The following is a 16522-nucleotide window of genomic DNA, read 5'->3' on the forward strand; positions in this document are numbered from 1 at the left end:
TTTAGCTCAGGTTGCTGGATCTGTCAAACGCAAGTACTGGTTTCAGTCTCTGTAGGAATTTGGGATGCTGCATCGATTTATAAACCTGAGGGACAACCTTTTCATGCAGAAGGTGGTGCATGTATGGGACAAGCTGACAGATGAGGTGATAGAGACTGGTTCAATTATAACATTGAAAAGGCATCTGGATAGGCATACAAATAGGAAAGATTTAGAGGGATATGGGCCAACTGCTGGCAAATGGGACGAGGTCAGATTGGAATGTCTGGTCGGTGTGGACACATTTAACCAAGGGTCTGTTTCTGAGCTGTATAACTCAATGACTATGATTTTTGCAATCCATTGCCCATTGGGATTGTTCTACCAATGAGTCATCCAGGTTGTAAGCCTTTTCTTTGGTATTTTCCTATGTAGTCAGAACTAAATAATTTGAATGCATACAGGGACTTAGTATCTCGGTGCTAATATATTTTACCAAACTGATCAGAAATAGTAATGATGCAACTTCAGCATTCCCTTGGGAATCGGAAAGAGTATAAAATAGTTTCTGAATACAGTAATACTGTGTTCAACTCGAAGGTTTTGGCTTCATTACCCAGGAACAGAGCTCTCATACACAAAATGCTGCAGTTGTTCACCATTGTGAATAAAGTATAGTACATCACTATTGCTGCTATTGGCGTCCTTGGTGAGTTTAAGCGTCAGCCACATTGCTGTGGGTCTGGAGTCACATTTCAGCCAAACCAGGTAAGGATGGCAGTTTCCTTCTCTGAAGGACATTATTAGATTAGATTACAGTGTGGAAACAGGCCCTTCGGCCCAACAAGTCCACACCGACCCGCCGAAGCGAAACCCACCCATACATTTACCCATTACCTAACACTACGGGCAATTTAGTATGGCCAATTCACCTGGCCCTGCACATCTTTGGACTGTGGGAGGAAACCGGAGCACCCGGAGGAAACCCACGCAGACACGGGGAGAATGTGCAAACTCCACACAGTCAGTCGCCTGAGTCGGGAATTGAACCCGGGTCTCTGGCGCTGCAAGGCAGCAGTGCTAACCACTGTGCCACCGTGCCGCCCACAAACCAGATGGATTTTTCCAACAATCAATAATGGATTCACGTCTATCATTAAACTTTTAATTCCAGAGTTTTGTTTTCATTCCATTCAAATCTCACCATCGGCGATCTGAATTCAAACCTGGGTCCCCAGTACATTACCGGGGTCTCTGCATTAATAGTCCAGTGATAATGCCATGAGCCCATTCCCGTCCCTGAGCAGAACTTTGAAAGTTGCATCAATCCGTGCAGTGGAATATCATGCCAACGCGCTTATATTTTGTTCACGTATTTGCAAATTTGGTTCAGTGCAGGTCAGTCACACTGTGATCATCGGTCATGCATTATCAGGATGATTGTAAGTTTTGATTGGGAGAATTCCTGTGAGCAGTAGATCGCAGAGTTCAGAGATTCACAGAGTTAGGCAGCATGGAAACCCAGCCTCCGGACAAACCAGATATAAAGACAGTGGCTGGGGAAGGCATTCCAATCGGATCTCCTTTCTCTCCATATTCCGACTTCTTTTCCTTTCTTTCCTCTTCTCCTTCTTACCCCCACCCAACCAAAGCCCGGAACTATTAACTACCCCAACCTGGGGAATGGAGACGAGTTGCGACTGGACAGTGTAGGGGGGCTGAGCACACGGGTCGTGTCCCACAGCAGCAGCAGGGCGAGTTGGAGCCGAGACAGGGACTGAATCCCGGAGTGATGGCAGCAGGGAGATGCTGTGTCCCGGAACGGCATGTGGGGAATCCCAAGTTCCGGAGCAGCGCGGAGTGAAGTGTGACTGACCTTGTTGCTGCTGAGTGCTGGTGAGGGTGTGGTCTGGAGGCTGGAGGGATGGCGGGCACTTGCTGGACCTGATTCCTGGCACCATGGGCTGAGCTGCTGCTGTTGGAAATCTTTACCGAGCTGGACTGTAAATAACGACCTCATTCTCAGACACTGTCAGTAATGCTACTGCTTTGCTCATGATCCTCTTTTCTATAACAGTATTGTATTTTTTACTCTGTAAGATTTGTACCTGTATCTAAGATGGCACCATTAAAAAGCAGCCATTGTAAACACTTCCCACTGTACTCCTGTATTTCTGTACTGGAGGAGAAGTGACAACAAATGATATTCAATGTCAATGGTTCTATTGCGTTGATGATGTGCAAGGAAGCCCTTCCTTGCTTAACAAATCAAATCATCGCTTTTGTGTTGAACAATTAAGGTTTTTGCTTGAAAGAATAATTTACAGGAAGAAGCACTGAGATTTCCTAATCCCAGCGAGTTTCATGAATGGAAAGCAGTGATAACCGTTCACTAACACATGGCCAGTACTGAGCACGTTTTTCCAGTCTTCAACATAATTAGATTCGAAATGTAATTTCCAGAAATTTAGACAAATGTGAGGTGCTAAATTTCAGAAAGGTAATTCAGAGCTGGGCTTCTGCACTTAATGGTAGGGTCCTAGGAACTGTTGCCAAACGAACAGACCTTGGAATGCAGGTTCATAGTTCCTTGAAAGTGAAGATACAGGTAGACAGGATAGTAAAGAAGGTGTTTAGTACACTTACCTTTCTTGGGCAGCGCATTGAGTATCGGAGTAGGGATGTCAGGATGTGGCTGTATAGGACATTATTTAAACCACTGCTGGAAAACTGCCTTCATTTCCGGTCCCCCTGCTGTAGAAAAGATGCTGTTAAATTTTAAAGTGATCAGAAAAGATTGACAAGGATGTCGCCGGGGATGCTATAGGGAGAGGCTGGACAGGCTGGGGCTGTGCTCCCTGGAGCATCAAAGACAGAGGGGCATGGATAGAGTGAATATTCAAGGTCTTCTCCCCAGGTTAAGGGAGCCCAAAACTAAAGGGCATTGGTTCAAGGTGAGAGGGGAAAGATTTAAAAGGGATCTAAGGGGCAGCTCTGTTCATGTAGAGGGTGATGTGTGTATGGAATGAGCTGCCAGAGGAAGTGGTGGAAACTGGTACAATTACAACATTTAAAAGGCATCTGGATAGGTGCATGAATACAAAGGATTTAGAGGCATATTGGCTAAATGCTGGCAAATGGGACTAGATTAATGTAGGATATAAGGTCAGCATGAATGGGTGGACTGGAGGGTCTGTTTCTGTGCTGTTCTCTAAATGATTGAAAGCAATTGGTGGAGTGTAGCATAGACTGTGGGCTGTGTAAATGGAGAGAGGAAACTATTAGATTAGATTACATTACAGTGTGGAAACACTGTATTTGCAAGAACAAGTTCAAATATGGTATATACTTTCTCGCATGAAAGTATTCTTCATTTTGTCTTATCCTTTGTTCAACTGCTATATAAATTGACAGCTCCATTTGATTGTCTTGATGTTTACAAATGGTTTAATTTATCTTACAGCACATTTCAGTTTCTCAGTGGTTATCCCCTGTCCATCATGTCTTCAATCCCCAACTCGTGGTCCACTTGTTGTTATGGTGTGGATATGATCAACTATCATGTGTGCTGCTGTTCCCATATTCTTGTAGAATAATGTTTAACAATGTGTCTGTCCCGTAAAGTGAGATTATGTCATGTAATAGTGTCAAATCCATGATTCTGGGTAGTATATTTTTATAACGGATGTCATTCTATGTCAGCTTGCATTGTGACCATGTTTAAATTGGCACTTACAAGGTTTAAATCCCGAGCTCCCAAAGATCAGCTTGGTTAATTGTTGGGAACACAGAAGGGAAATGGACAGGTTACTTCACTCCTCATGTTTTTTTTCCTTCCATTAACAGAGTGATATTAGTGAAGCCAATAGAGCATGTTCGGTCTGATTCTATACACAACTGTAGCAAATTTAACTGACTATTTTCCACCTCCAAAGCCATTTTGCACTACTTCATATTCAACACCACACACCCACTCCCTTTGTTCATTGAACACAGCTTAACATGGGATGGGATTGGAATTAAAATTCTTTTTACATTTTGATAGTCTTCCTGACCACCCTGATGCTATCTCGACTCAAATACAAGGCTGTTTGAATGACAATTTCCATACTAATTTCACTTCTCCCTCTTACAGTTAATGCACTGGCAATTGCGATTCTGTCCCAAGGAAAATGCGGCCTCTCTAGATGCACTACTCATTACCTGGTGGCTATGGCAACAGCAGATCTGATGGTCATCGTCACTGATGTTATATTGTATCAACTGAATCACTACTTTTACCAGGGATCATTCCTGCACCTCACACCTGCATACATTGGGATTCAGTTCCTGCTTTTAGTGAGTTCGGACTGTTCTGTCTGGTTCACTGTCACTTTCTCCGCTGATCGGTTTGTCACCATTTGTTGCCGGAAACTGAAACTGAAATATTGTACCGTGAAAACAGCAGCTGTTATTCTTTCAACAACCTTCACTCTTTTCTTTATAAAAAAAATGTTCCCATTTTCATTACACGGGAACCAATGATTGTGGTTGACAATGTACACTGGTCTTGTCAAATAAAGGCCAGCTATTACACTGAACTTGTGTGGATAGTTTATGACTGGTTTGATAAAGTGTTAACACCATTACTCCCATTCAGTTTAGTTTTGATCTTCAATGCTTTGACAGTCAGATACGTGTTAGTGGTGAATCGGATCCGTAAAGGATTGAGGAGTCAGAACATTGAAGAGGAGCGCAGTGATCCTGAGATGGAGAGCAGAAGGAAGTCAATGATTTTACTGTTCACCATATCGAGTAGCTTCATATTGCTGTGGTCACCCTATGTAATAAATTTCTTATACTATCGAATTGCAACAATTGATCCCAAATCTTACAATGACAGCTTACTTGTATTTGAAAGAATTGGATATATGCTGCTGAGCTTGAGTTGCTGCACAAATACGTTTATTTATGGAGTAACTTAGTCGAAGTTCAGGAAACAGTTCATTAGCGCTGTAAAAATACCCACTGACTTCAATCAGCAGAGTCTTTACTTTCAGAATGAATTGATGGCAATCTATAAGACAGTACCATATATGACTTTGTTTTCCCAGAATGCTGCATTGAGTAGAAAACGCCCAGCAAATGATTTGTATCAAAGCTGTTAGTTTGTTTGAAAATACGAACAGCGGTGTAGCCTTACATTCGATTGGATGTTAAGTTATTTCGGATTGCCAAGATAGACAAGATTTTTTAATCCTCTCCTGAAGTAAACGTAATGAATAATTCACCCAAGAAAGCCACGCCATTGCAGCGATAACAGACATAAAGGAAAATCCACAAGAAATCGACAGGAAGAACTCAACTAGGGAGACGGCATTCCATCCAAAAGGGTGGCACCGAAACTAGCAGCGCGGCCACTAGTTACTGCTGGCAGTGAATTGCAAACGAGTCCACTCACATTTTGTCTGCCTCATTTCAGTTTTGTTTGGCAAAAACATTTCCTGTCCTCTCATTTCATTTACCTCGGAAATGGTCTGTTATGATCCCAACTGATGTTAAAATTGGACACCTCAGACTGGAAACAGAAATCAGGATTGCTGGTTCATCTTTATTTCATTTCTCATTTCACGTGGTAGTCTTTCAGTTAAAGAAAAGTCTGTAACTCTGCATATTTGGTTTTAACATTAAAAAAAGTATATGTGCTCTTCACATAAAATAGTTTGAACGCTTTCAAAGTACATGACAAAAATATCCTGGCATCTGTCTTTACCGTACTCGAATGAGAGTTTCACTCTGTGCAACATCTACAGCTGTGACTCAAGTGCTTCTTTCACTTCCTGTTATAGAGTCATGGACATGTACAGCACGGAAACAGACCCTTCAGTCCAATCCGTCCATGCCTACCAGATATCCCAACCAATCTCGTCCCACCTGCCTGCACCCAGCCCATATCCCGTCAAACCCTTCTTATTCATATCCCCATCATGATGCCTTTTAAATGTTGCAATCATACTAGCCTCCACCACTTCCTCTGGCATCTCATTCCATACACGTACCACCCTCTGCATGAAAAAGTTGCCCCTTAGGTCTCTTTTATATCTTTCCCCTCTCACCCGAAACCGATGCCCTCTAGTTCTGGACTCCACCACCCCAGAGAAGAGACTTTGTCTACTTATCCTATCCATGCCCCTCATGATTTTATAAACTTCTACAAGATCGCCCCTCAGCCTCCAAAACTCCAGGGAAAACAGCCCCAGCCTGTTCAGCCTCTCCCTGTAGCTCAAACCCTTCAACCCTGGCATCATCCTTGTGAATCTTTTCTGAACCCTTTCAAGTTTCACAACACCCTTCCGATAGGAAAGAGACCAGAATTGTACGTAATATTCCAAAAGTAGTCTAACCAATGTCCTGTACAGCCGCAATATGACCTCCCAACTCCTGTACTCAATATGATGACCAATAAAGGAAAACATACCAAAAGACGTTCCTTTGTTTGTTCACACAACTGAATATACTTAGCATCAAAGGACCCCATCTGATTTATAACCCAAGATTTCTGGCTTGGAATTTTCATATTAATACATTTGCAGTGTGATGACAGTTTCAAACTATTCTGAATTAATTCCTTTCTGGGGGAGAATCTCTTTCTCCACCTCCCCTCTTCCAGTCTCTGTGAAATGCCCCAAATGCCTCACAACTTGGGTTTTATTTTCACAAAAAAAAACTTTATTCTTCAAAACCAAAAGCAGGTCAAAGGTTGCCTTTGCTGATCATAAAACGCTTACAATGCAAATGATCTGACAATAGCTCTCCAGTATCGCCCGAATTACCTGCTTTCTGACCCATGATGGTTTGAATTGACGGCTCCAGAAAGACTAACACATTACTGATTACCCTTCATGCACACAGACTCAAACTCACATTTCACCAGGTCAAAAACTGAACTCAAAAGTACAATCCATTCTCGCAACATAAATCGCACCCCTTATATCATATTCCTATGTTTTTATATTATTGCCAGAAGTCAAATAATGCCAGGTTATAGTCCAACGGGTTTATTTGAAATCATACACATTTAGAACACTGTTGCTTCGTCAGGTGAAGTGCCGCGTGACTTCTGACTACGTCCACCCCACTCCAACACCAGCACCTCTTTCATTTGTATTATTGCACTCAGGTTTTATTTTTGAAACTTTCACATTGTGAATATTCTGGTAATAGATGATTTTCTTAATTTGTCTTGGCTTTTTTGGCGCTATTTGCTGAGCAATTTGTTTACACACATTACCTTGCGAGTATGCCTCAAGAGGAATAGATCTCCCTGTGTGTAAAACTATGCAATATAAAATGACACTAACATTTACCATATAATAACTAAGATGTTTGTAACATCTCATTTGGTTCACTTATATCCTTTAAGGAAGGAAGGAAGCTGATATCCTTACTTGGTCTGACCTCCAAGTGACTCCAGACCCACAGCAAAGTGGCGACTCTTAGCTGACCTTTCTGCAATTACCGATGGGCAATAAATGTTGGCTTCAGTGGCAACACCTACGTCCAATGAATGAATTAAAATAAAACCAGAACTAATTTGGGTCTCTGGCTGTCATTAGATTAGATTACTTACAGTGTGGAAACAGACCCTTCGGCCCAACGAGTCCATCCCGACCCGCCGAAGCGTAACCCACCCAGACCCATTCTCCTACATTTACCCTTTCACCTAACACTACGGGCAATTTAGCCTGGCCAATTCACCTAACCTGCACATTTTTGGACTGAGGGAGGAAACCGGAGCACCCGGAGGGTGCCCACGCAGACACGGGGAGAACGTGCAAACTCCACACAGAGAGTTGCCTGAGGCGGGAATTGAACCCGGGTCTCTGGCGCTGTGAGGCAGCAGTGCTAACCACTGTGACACCGTGTTACCCATCTTCTGCATTTGACAAAAAGGGGCTTGATTTTAACTGGTGACTGTAGCCTCCCATTTCAGATACCGTAAAATTAAAGTAGGAAAAAAAAGCAGTTTCACTTTCAGTCACTTTCCCACTCTCTCTTCCAAAGTTAAAGACTCAAACCTTTCCTGGTTACAAGTCTCTGTGGCTGATCTTGTCTGTTCACACGCATCAACAAGAAAGTGGCTTCCACATTCTGAACCACTGATCACTCTCTCGTCCTGCCTCCAATCACCAGTTCCTTAAGTTCAAATGGACAGTCCTATGTATTCTGGACAGTATCTGACATTTCACCACAATCAAACCCAACTAAGAAAGAATACAATTGAATTTAAGTTACTCCAATTCCGATTTCAAATTGTTTCCATTCGCCATGACCCTTGTACCCCAGTGGATCCTGCTTCAACTATGGGTCAGCTTTGAAACTCACATCGTTGCTCCCAATCCCATCATGTTCTCTGCCTTCCATCACAGTGCCACCTTCTCTATCTCTACAGGAAGGTCGCTCTCTGACTATTCCATTCCTCCATATATCTGCTGATGTTTTAACGCCATCCAGTATTATGAAAGATACAAACGTACATCTGATCTTATGTGTCAGTAGGTGTAGGTCATCTGAAAACTAAAGGCTGCATTGACATTGAATAAGCCCAAGAATAATGAGATTATGACCGTAATTCCACATTGTAACCTACCACTAATGCACCTTGACCATCTCTCTGTGCGACATCAAATTGCATGTGTCTTGTATTATATGACTCTGACTCCATCACTCGCTGGTTAGAAAAATGCACTTTGTGTTAAAGATTTCCAGCAAGAACTGAATCTGGAACATTGCTAACTCCTCAATTGTTGAAGGCTTATGTCACACAACTCTCTTTCTCAGTCTCAATTTTAGGACTTTGTTGACTTTTGATCATCTATCATATTATTTCTGCATCGGGTTCAGTGTCACGGTTTCGGGGAGAATCTTGCTGTAAATTACTTCTGGACTTTCATAAATCCCAGATCGTTATAAACATGTTCGTTTTGTAATTGATGCATAGCATTCTTTAACAACTGCTTTGCTTGTATTTATAGATCATTTTATGTTCCTATTCTATTGAGTTCCTTTTTTCTCTGGGGGATGGTAATATCACAATGATAATGAAAATGCATGTAGGAAAGCATCCTGTTTCTCTGATCGGGACGGGTACACTCTCACTTTCTGTTGCCACAGCAAAATGGAATTGTTTTATCTTGTTCTGATCTGGTCAATTGGACGCATTCGCTACGTCAGATTGAAAGGAAAGAGCTCAAATACCCAGCTCTCTTTAATGAAGTTTTTACAACAAAACAAAAGTTATTCGATGAAGAGAGACATGCCGAGTGTAATCTTTGAATCAAGGACAGCCAGGTGGACCTCTGAGAACAGGAATTCCCTGTTAATCTGGTCCAATCAGGGAGCCCCGACTGACTGAGGATTGAGCTACTGGGACTGTGGAATGTACAATAAAGGGATAGTGGCTTCCCTGGAGCTGTGACAGACTGTGCATAACATGTACAGTCCTCAGCAGAGGGGCATGATGCATGTGTGTGTGTGCGTGCGTCTGTACGTGTCTGAATGCGTGTGTGAGTGCGAGAGAGAGAGAGAAAATGCGTGTGCATGTTTGTGTGTCTGTATGTGTGCAACATGTACAGTCCCCAACAGAGGGGCCTAATGCTGTGTGTGTGTGTGTGTATGTGTATGTGTGTGTATACATTCCCCAGCAGAGGGGCAGCATATCGTGTGTGTCTGTGTGTAACATGTACAGACCCCAGCAGAGGGCATGATGCTGTGTATGTCTGTGTGTAACATGTACAATCCCCGGCAGAGAGGCACGTTGATGTCTGCGTCTGTGTGTTACATGTACAGTCCCCGGCAGAGGGCATGATGTGTGTGTCTGTGTGTTACATGTACAATCCCCAGAAGAGGAGCATGATGCTGTGTGTGTCTGTGTATAACATGTACAGTCCCCAGCAGAGGGGCCTGATGCTGCGTGTGTCCCTGTGTAACATATGCCGCCCCCAGCAGAGGGGCGTGATTCTGACTGTGTCTGTGTGTTACATGTACAGTCCCCAGCAGAGGGGCATGATGCTGTGACTGTGTGTGAGTTGGTGATGATTTAGTCCATCAGTGATGACTCAAAGTCATAGCCAATTAGAAATTGGAGCTCTAACTAACAAATAGAACTTCTTAAAAGAACATTGAAAAGGCACCTGGATGGAGCCATGAATAAGAAAGGTTTAAAGGGATATGGGCCAAACACTGGCAAACAGGACTAGATTAATTTAAGATGTCTTTTCAACACAGACGCGTGACTGAAGGGTCTGTATCCGTGCTGTACATCTGTATGTTTCCAAGTGGCTCACTCAAGAGATAGGAGATGTGTTGGGATCAATAGTTCAAAATTCAGAAACAAATCTAGAAAGGTTCAATGATGTTGCAAAATAGCAGATATGGATGTTCTATTGAAGAAGGAAAAGGTACAGAAAGCAGGAAATGTAGGTCAGTTAGCCTAATGACTGTTATGGGGAAGTTGTTAGAATCAATCCTGAATGAGAATCTCATTGGTAAAATTGGGAAGAGTCAGTCGGAATTTTTGAAGTGGAGATTATTTTTAGTTAACTATCCAGAATTTGTTGAATGAGTAATGTGCGCTGTTGATAAAGGGGAGCCCATTGAGGATATTTGGATTCCAGGAGTAATAAGATGCCACATGAAAGATTATTGCAGAATATTGGAGTGGATCCTTCAGGGGATCACATCTCGGATATTGTCTGTGGTTTTGTTATCCTGAAAGGAAGGATGTCAATGCCTTGGAGGTGGTTCAGGGAGTGTTTAGTTGATTGATATCTGGGATGAACGAATTACCTTGTGAAGAACAATTTTACAGGCAGCCCTTGTTTTTGCTGGAGGTGGGAGTGAATCGATTGGTGTGTAAAATCCTGGGTGGGCTTGACCAGCTGAACATGGAAAGGATGCTTCCAATTACATGTCAACTCAGAGCTAGGGGACACTGCTTTGTAATTAGAGGTAGCCCTTTCAGAATAGAGGGGCTTTTTTTTTCTCTCTGAATATTGTATGACTTTGAAATCTTCTGCCGTAGTGTGATCATTAAATATCTTTAAGACAGAACTGATAGATTGGGCAAGTGTAAGATTTTTCAGGTCAGGTGGAATTATGGAATTCAGAACACAGACAGATTAGCCATGATCTTAGTTTTTTTTTCCTCATCAACCTATTCAGAGATGCTATTACATTCCTCTGGAGCAGGTGGGACTTGAACCCAGGTCTCCGGGCTGAGAAGTAGGGAAACTACAAACATGCCACTTGAGCCTCCCGTATGATCTTATTGAATGGTTGGAGTTAAGATCAAAGGGCCAAATGCCTACTCCTGTTCCTACACAATCTGTTTAGCTCAGTCAGTTGGTTGTAATTTACTTCTTTGGCATTGGTTCAATCAGTTGGTGCTGATGTAGCCATGGTGGCCACAGTTCCCACAATTCCCCTGGGCTGAGATCAGCCCTATTTCTGATAATGTCCAAATTGCACTCTGGGAAAATCCCTTTGCCAACACATAGTTCCTCAACATGATGCGAATCACAGCTTTTATGTATTTTTCTCAGCTTCCAGCCAGTGAGACTTTCCCTTCCATCGATTGTGACCGAAAACCTCAAGTTGCCTCCATTGGTCAATTGGTGTTGGTGATTCAGAATTAATACAATGGATGTCAGCGGTGGTCCGTGATATAACACCAATACGGCTGCCACCTCATGGGACAGGGCCGATTTCATCAACAAGCAGGGAGAGCCAGAAGAGCAAGAGCTGACTGACCCTCATGTCTTTTTTATTTTTTTCTCCTGTGACCTTAAAAATGACCTTTAGTTTTGAACTTCCACTCCTTCAGGAAGAGACCCTTGTCATGAACCTTATCTGTGCCCCGTCTGATTTTATCATCCTCGATAAGGTCACCCTTCAGCATCCTGCATTCCAGTGAACAAACTCCTCGCCTATCCAGCCTCTCGTACAACACAGCCCTCCATTCCTGACAACATCCTGGTAAATCTCTTCCGAACTCGGACAATTTTTTTGTGGGGATGTGGGCATCATTAGCTGGGCAAGCATTGATTGCCTGTCCCTAGTTGCCCTTGAGGTGGTGGTGAGCTGCCCTCTTGAACTGCTGCAGTTCACCTACTGTAGGTAGACCCAAAATGCCATTAGGGAGGGAACCCAAGGATTTTGACTGAGCAACAGTGAAGGAATGGCAGTATATTTCCAAGTCGGGATGGTGAGTGGCTTGGAGGGGAACTTGAAGTTGGTGGTATGTATCTGTTGCCCTTATCCTTCTAGGTGGAAGTGGTTATGAGTTTGGAAGGAGTTGTCTAAGGATCGTTGGTGAATTTCTGCAGTATATCTTGTAGATGGTACACACTGCTGCCCCTTCTAGAGGGATTGGATGCTTGTCGATGTGGTGCCAAACAAGTGGGGGCTGCTTTGCCTTTTGAGTGTTGTTGGAGCTGCAGCCAAACAGGCAAGTGGGGAGTATTCCATCACACTCCTGACTTGTGCCTTGTAGATGGTGGACAGGCTTTGTAGAGTCCGGAGGTGAGTTACTCGTCACAGTATTCCTAGCCTCTGACCTGCTCTTGTAGCCACTGCATTTACATTGTGAGTCCAGTTGAGTTTCTGGTCAATGATAACCCCAAGGATGTTGATGGTGGGGGATTCAGTGATAGTAACACCAGTAAATGTCAAGGCCAACATAATCAAAGACCCCTCCACACCGAGGTTACCCTCTCTTCAACCAGGCAGAAGGTACAAACATTTGAAAACACGTACCAACAGATTCAAGAACAGCTTCTTCCCCACTGTTAAGATATATGAACTGATCCTTCATAAATTACAGTTAATCTTTCTCTACACCTTTCTCAATACTATACACTATATTTTGTATTCTGTTCCATTAACCTGATGTGCTTACATAAGGTAAGATGTGTCTGGAGAGCACGCAGAACAATATTTTTCACTGTATCTCGGTACATGACCATATCAAATCAAGGATTCCCTAACCTTCATTAACTGCTCTCACCAGCCTGTCCTGTTACTGACTTATCAAAATCCTCCCACTCCTACAAACCCTTTGGAAGCAGACTCTTTACTTTGATCTGCCTCTCTTTTGTTCAATCACTTCATATTTCCCCACATTGAACTTCCATCTGCTTTTGTCCACGCAGTCCCTTTGAATTTTGACACTGTCCTCCTAAAGCATCTGTACAGTTGGCTGGACAGCTGAGTGACACAGATCTTGGGACAGTGGGAGGAAATTGGAGCACCCAGAGGAAGCCCACACAGACACGAGAGGAGAATGTGCAAACTCCACACAGTTGCCCGAGGGTAGAATTGAACCTGGGTCCCTGGTGCTATGAGGCAGCAGTGCTAACCACTGAGCCACCATCCAGCCCGAAGGCAAGAAAGATGGGAAACTAAATTGTGAAGAGAATATAAGAAAGCCTACAGAGCAATAGAGAAAGTTTGACTAAGTGGGAAAAGATCTGGCAAATGGCGTTCAATGTGGGAAAATATCAAATTGTCCATTTTTGTAGTATTAATAAAAAAAAGCAGCATATTGTTTAATTACTGAGAGCTCTGAGATGCAGACAGATATGGGCATCCGAGTGGGTTGAATCACAAAAAGTGAGTGTGCTGGTAAAGCGAGTAATCAGAACAAACAGAATTATGTTTTAATATGAGAGGAATTGAATGAGTCAGGAGGTTATACTTCAGTTATACACAGTGTTGGTGAGACCACATAGAGTCATACAACACAGACAGACCCTTCGGTCCAACCAATCCATATCGAATACAATCCCAAACTAAACTAGCCCCAACTGCCTGCTCCTGGCCCATCTCCCTCCAAACTAATATACTTAATCTGGAGTAATTTATACAGTACCGGATACTATGGAAGGATTAGATTAGATTCTCTACAGTGTGGAAACAGGCCTTTCGGCCCGACAAGTCCACACTGCCCCTCTGAAGAGAAACCCACCCAAACCCATTCCCCTAAACTATATTTACCACTGACTAATACTGTGGGCAATCTAGCATGGCCAATTCACCTGACCTGCACATCTTTGGATTGTGGAAGGAAACCGGAGCACCCGGAGGAAACCCACGCAGACACGGGGAGAATGTGCAGACTCCACACAGACAGGTGGGAATCAAACCCAGGACCCTGGTGCTGTGAGGCAGCAGTGCTAATCACTGAGCCACCGTGCTGTCCATGTTAGTGCAATGGAAGCAGTTCAGAGAAGGTGGACTAGACTGCAGTGAGGAAAGGACAGACAGGTTAGAATGATGTATCGTGGAGTCTAGAAGTGTCAGAGGCCTGATTGAACTAAAACGTATGGGATCCTGAGGGGATGTGACCAGGCGGGTGTGGAAAGGATGTTTCTCCTTGTGGGAGGATTAATCGTGGGGATCATCGTTTAAAATAAGGGGCGTCTATTTGAGATGAGAAACCATTTTCAGTCTCAGAGGGTCGTGGATCTTTGGAATTCCCTTCCTCTATCGGCAGTGGGCGCAGAAACTTCCAATATTTTGAAGGTGGATAGATAGACTATGGACAGTCAGTGGCAATGGAAAATGAACGGGGGGGGGGGAGGGGGGGGATGCAGGAAGGTAGGGTTGAGGTTAAAATCAGATCAGCCAGGAACGGTGGGAACAGGTTTGATGGGCTGAATGGCTTACTTTTACTCGTGTGTTCGAACGCCTTTCAAAGATCCATCTTCCTTGATCAATTACTGGGAGTTCTGGGATTTACATATTAAAGAACTGGAACTAGCATATCCCATTCTAAAAGATGACAGCCTTCATCTGAATTTGCTTAATATATCATTACAGCTCCATGACACTGTAACCCTTTTGCTATAAATGCTGTGCCTTATGATCTTCTACTCCACAATCCCCTGATGAAGGAGCAGCGCTCTGAAAGCTAGTGCTTCCAAATAAACCTGTTGGACTATAATCCTGGTGTTGTGTGAGTTTTAACTCCATCACTTAGTCAAAGAACAGCAGCACATTATCCAGACAGCGCTTTGTCGAATGGAAATCCAAGCTTCATGGGACATGAGCCTGGACAGTAGGAGGCAATCCTTTCCTGAGAGTTAAACAAAAAATGCAAACACACACACACACGCACACGCACAAACAGAGGCATGCAGTTTTATCATTTGCCTTATTTGTCAATTAGATCTCCAGCAACTATCTGATTCCTCTTGAAGGACAAAAGAACAAAGGAGGTGGGGGGGTTTCGGGGTCTGAACTCATATGCACAAGGTGGAGGGTGGGGTGGGGTGGGGGGAAACTCTGGTGGTCCCGACCCTGAGACATGTCGAGGGGTAGCAGGGGATCAGGATGAGGGATGAGCATCGGGGAGGGGGCTGATTGGTGGGAAATTTAACACCCCAGGGTTCACCCACTGCCATTGAGGGCAGAGAAAGAGGGAGGGGTGGGGTCTATCATCACTGGGTAGGGGACAAAGGTGAGATGCAGGAAAGGCCACGAAGTTCCCACGCTGGGCCATCAGTAACTGTAGTTCTCAGTGTAGAGTGAGTAGTTAGCAGCGATATTGGTATCTCCTGATGGGGTATATTCGCCTTTAGACGCCAAGCCGTTAATCTGCGCCAAGAGAGTGAGAGAAAATAACATCATCAAGCTCCAGTTAAGACATGTTCCTTTGCATTACATCAGATCCATTGGTTGTCAGAACAGGCAGGAAGGTGAGTACCTTAAGGGACGGTCTCTACCTTGAAAGGGGTAACTCATTAGTTCAGGGTATGTCTGTGTCACTCGCTGTGTGGAAGGGTCAGTATTAAGGGAGTGTCACACTGTCAGAGGGTCGGTGCAGAGGGAGTGCCACACTGTCGGAGGGTCAGTGCTGAGGGAGCGCTGCACTGTCAGAGGGTCGGTGCTGAGGGAGTGCCATACTGTCGGAGGGTCGGTGCTGAGGGAGTGCCACACTGACGGAGGGTCAGTGCTGAGGGAGCGCCGCACTGTCGGAGGGTCAGTGCTGAGGGAGTGCCACACTGCCAGAAGGTCAGTAGTGAGGGAGTGCCACACTGTCAGAGGGTCAGGAGTGAGGGAGTGCAGCACTGTTGGAGGGTCAGGAGTGAGGGAGTGCTGGACTGTCTGAGGGTCAGCGCCGAGGGAGTGCCGCACTGATCGTCCCCTTATTGAAATTGGTCGGTCTTTTCTTGGAATCTTGCTTTGCTGAAGAGTATCAAGCACATTGTGATTCCTCCACAGCGCCTGGTTGATCGCCTGAGCGACGCCAAACACTCTCATCTATCCCTCTCTCCTCCTTGCTGCACCTCCCTTCCCAGCCCCTTCCACGTTCCTTCTCACCCAGCCCCCAACTCCCCCAGGCCCTGGCACCCTTCACCCACCTTGGCTCTCTTGGCATAGGCCTCTTGCGCCAACTCTGCGTTGTCCTCTTTGCCAGACCAGGCGATGAGGGCCGAAGCCTGCAGGGCCCGGCCAAAGGAAAAGCTCAGTTTCCAGGATTTCCGCAGGGGGCACAGGTTAA

General features: G+C 44.3%; 1 protein-coding gene and 1 long non-coding RNA gene across 3 annotated transcripts in view; both read right to left on the minus strand.

The window, feature by feature from the left end:
* Positions 1-16522, minus strand: part of LOC122544186 (immunoglobulin superfamily member 22-like) — a 789994-nt gene that overhangs the window by 251300 nt on the left and 522172 nt on the right. The gene's annotated exons all lie outside the window — the stretch shown is intronic.
* The window catches only part of LOC122544189, a 1463-nt gene continuing 86 nt past the window's right edge, over positions 15146-16522 (minus strand). The window contains exons 1-2 of the long non-coding RNA XR_006310288.1: positions 16383-16522; positions 15146-15615 (exon numbers count right to left, since the gene is read on the minus strand). The exon at positions 16383-16522 is cut by the window's right edge and continues 86 nt beyond it. This is a non-coding gene — a long non-coding RNA (uncharacterized LOC122544189). The remainder of the gene's footprint in view (positions 15616-16382) is intronic.

The sequence above is a fragment of the Chiloscyllium plagiosum genome, chromosome 47 (assembly GCF_004010195.1).
Source record: "Chiloscyllium plagiosum isolate BGI_BamShark_2017 chromosome 47, ASM401019v2, whole genome shotgun sequence".
Taxonomy (NCBI): Eukaryota; Metazoa; Chordata; class Chondrichthyes; order Orectolobiformes; family Hemiscylliidae; genus Chiloscyllium; species Chiloscyllium plagiosum.